This window comes from Lotus japonicus, chromosome 2 (genome assembly GCF_012489685.1).
Source record: "Lotus japonicus ecotype B-129 chromosome 2, LjGifu_v1.2".
Lineage (NCBI taxonomy): Eukaryota > Viridiplantae > Streptophyta > Magnoliopsida > Fabales > Fabaceae > Lotus > Lotus japonicus.
Genome location: NC_080042.1, coordinates 33,075,866 through 33,079,266, shown reverse-complemented (window position 1 = coordinate 33,079,266; position 3,401 = coordinate 33,075,866).

Sequence of the window (3,401 nt, the reverse complement as noted above, 5' to 3'; positions counted from 1 at the left end):
AGCATAAAAAGTTGAAAAAGAATTTCTCTGCTGCCTCTGAAACCTCTGTTGAACATGAGAGAAAGATTTCTGAATTAAATGTGAGTAATCATGCTTTAGTTAACTCTAACTCTGTGCTCAAAAATCAAATTATTAAGTTAGAAGAAGTTATTGCTTGTGATGCCTCTGATAGTAAGAATGAATCTAAATATGAAAAATCCTTTCAAAGATTCCTGGCTAAAAGCGTAGACAGAAGCTTAATGGCTTCAATGATCTATGGCGTAAGTAGAAATGAAATATATGGCATTAGTTATTCTAAACCTTCTGAAGTTGCTCCATCATCTCTTAAGAAAGGAACTTTCTCTATGTCAAAATATCATGCTCAAATTCCTTTATATTATCCTGCGGAAAGACCCAAAGTTGTCAGAACTTCTGGGCTAACTAACAAGAAAGGACCTAGAAAGTGGGTACCTAGGGATAAGATTATATATGTTGCAGATATCTTCAATAGGTCCATCGAAACTCCAACCATGGAACCTGGACAGTGGATGCAGGCAACACATGACGGGAGAAAGGCATATGCCCCAAGATCCAAAACTTGAACCTGAAGGTGATGTTGATCTTGGAGGCATCAGTAGAGTAAGATTTGGTCAAGGAATCATTGGTTTTTTATAAGAACCCCTCTGTTGATATTCTGAACGCTATTCATGTTAGAATTAATGATAAGCTTGACTCTGTCAAGTCAAAGCTAGCTGAAAAAGCTTGCAGAGATGAGCATGACCGTTTCGGAAAGAAACAAAGACTCAGAACTTGACAAACCCGAAGCAATAACATCAGAAGATGCTACTACAACTTCTGACTTGCATCATCAGAAGAAGAGTAGGTTCATAGCTTCTCACTCTGAAGTATCTAAGATGATATTTTGTCCGGAATGGAGATGTCACCAGAACCACACTTCTGCTCTCATCAGAAGATATACTAATCAGAAGCCAAGTATCCCGTGGTATTCCTTCTGAGGGGGAGTATTTCGTCTTATGCTATTACTATTTTTTTTCCACCTTCATTCTTTTTGCTTATGACAAAAAGGGGGAGAACTAATAGTATCTTGACAACTCCCTTATGTGATCAATTTCTATGCTCTGACGATACATTCTGATTGATGTCATCTCTTTCAATGCTATGACACATCTTATGACTTAATTAACTCTGATCACATACTTCAATATAGCTCAAAATCTAGATACTTCTAACGAGGTTGATATTAAGTATTAGATTCAGGGGGAGCTTAGCTCAGAATCAAGCTCGAGTCTTGGATTCAGAAGGAGCTAGATAAACTATACACATCAGGATAAGCTTTAACTCTGATACCTTATACTCTGAGTGTATTCAGTTTATTTGTTTAGAGTTGTTCATCAAAATACATGGTTTTGTCATCAACAAAAAGGGGGAGATTGTAAGATCAAGATTTGGTCATGTGGTACAACTCTATGTTTTGATGATAACAAGTATTTATTTGTGGATGAACAATTATGGTACTCTAACGTTTGTCTTGAGTGTTTTGACAAACAGGTTCTGATTCTGATACCAGAAGATATATTCATCAGAAGATCAGAAGATCTGAGGATCAAAAGTTCTACGGATCAGAAGATCTGAAGACCAAAGGCTTTGAAGGTCTAGAGGCTTTGAAGGTCCAGAAGCTCAGAAGGACCAAATGTAAGACCCAAGTTTTTAAGCTTATGCTAAGTGAATAAAATCTTATTCACGATTAGGGTTGATGTATTGTGAAGGGAAACCTGAACAAGAGTTTACTAAATGAAATAATTTTATGAAGGAAAAAGTTCAGGAAAAGTCCAAGGATTTCATCATGATCGATAAAAGTATAGCACGATCGTTATACGCTTAAACCTAGGTCAGAAACCCTAGTAAATAGCTAGTTTACACTTAAAGTCACGATGGAAGCTAATTCCAAAAATCTTCAGAGAACTGTTAGAACTTCTCTTATTCCATATATAACAAGCGTTTCGAGGCGAAACTCTAGGATCTACGAACGTCCGATTCCAATCATCGGAAGTTTGCCGAAACTAAAACCCTGATAGTTCAAAAACCCTAGAATCAACCGACGATGAAGACTTTTTCTATTCAGAGCTTCAAATTAAGATTCTACACGCGTACACCCATTTCTCTTGATGATTTCAATCTTTCTTCAGAAGGAAGTTTTCTATTCCGACATTCGATGCAAAAAGTAACTTATCGGGTAAAATAGTTTTACACCGACTTTGCATTAGTTAACAAAAATACAAGGAGACCTCTTTTTAGTTTTGGAATTCTTTCGCCAAAACCTATCTTAGAATTCACGGAGAATGAAGCCGGAAAAATCAGATTTGCGAAACTTTCATTTTACCGCGTTTTGCCAACCTCTATATATAGCAAGAAAAGGAGAAAAAATGGAAAAACCTTCACCATTTTCTCTCCAAATCCGCGAGCTTCACCAAGAGAGGAGGAAGAAGAGCTTTTGTTCATTTCTTGCTTGATCGTTGATCCAACAGTTGCTACTTCAAGATGCCGAGGTATAGTCGCTAATCCTTACCTCTGATCGCTTTTTCCATAGCTTTTCTCTATGTCTTTCTGTGCTCATAGTTTTGAGGTTTTTTCAAAACTATCCTGATAATTCAATTTTTGATTCTAAACATCTTCCCTACGTTCTCCTGAGTATGTTTAGCTAATAATACTCCGCCGATTCTCGAAAAACTACCGTCGAGTTTCAATTCTGGTGAAAATACCCATTTGGGGGCAAAGCTTCGTCCTTTGGGCTGAAAACTATCGCCTTAGCTTAGTGCTAGTAGGATTAGTTGTCAAAAACGTCATTGGTGACGTCCCCATCCAATTTGTTTTTCGAAATTTCAGTTTTGAAATTCTGAGCTAAAAATATTGACCAAAATACCCCTGCGACAGTTTTTGATCCGATAATTTTTCCGAGTTTAGAATACCCTTAGTTACGACTAATAATAACCTAGGAACCAAGTTTGATCGAAGAAAAATCGAACCCCACAATTACCAAAAGTGGTCGAGCACTCTAAGGGGGAGGGAGGAAAATTCCTTTTTCGAAAACTTGTCCTTTCGCGCTAGATTATCGTACCTCGGAGTATGTACTACTTCGGGTAACCTTCGTGAGCATTGATAGCTTAGTTTCCGATAGATTTTGATTGATTTCTGTGGTTTTGCTCAAAAGGTGCTTTTGAGGAATTTCCTGAAGAGCAAGGCTTTGCTTGTGAAGAGGAGTTAGAAGATCACCCTGGAGAATCTGCAGGTGAGGGCTACTCACTGAATCTTTAGTTAATGCTTAGGGTCGATGCTTTCGACATTGATTTACTGTTTATGCACTTGTTTGTGGTTGATTGGAAAAATGTTTTCTGAGGCTTCGG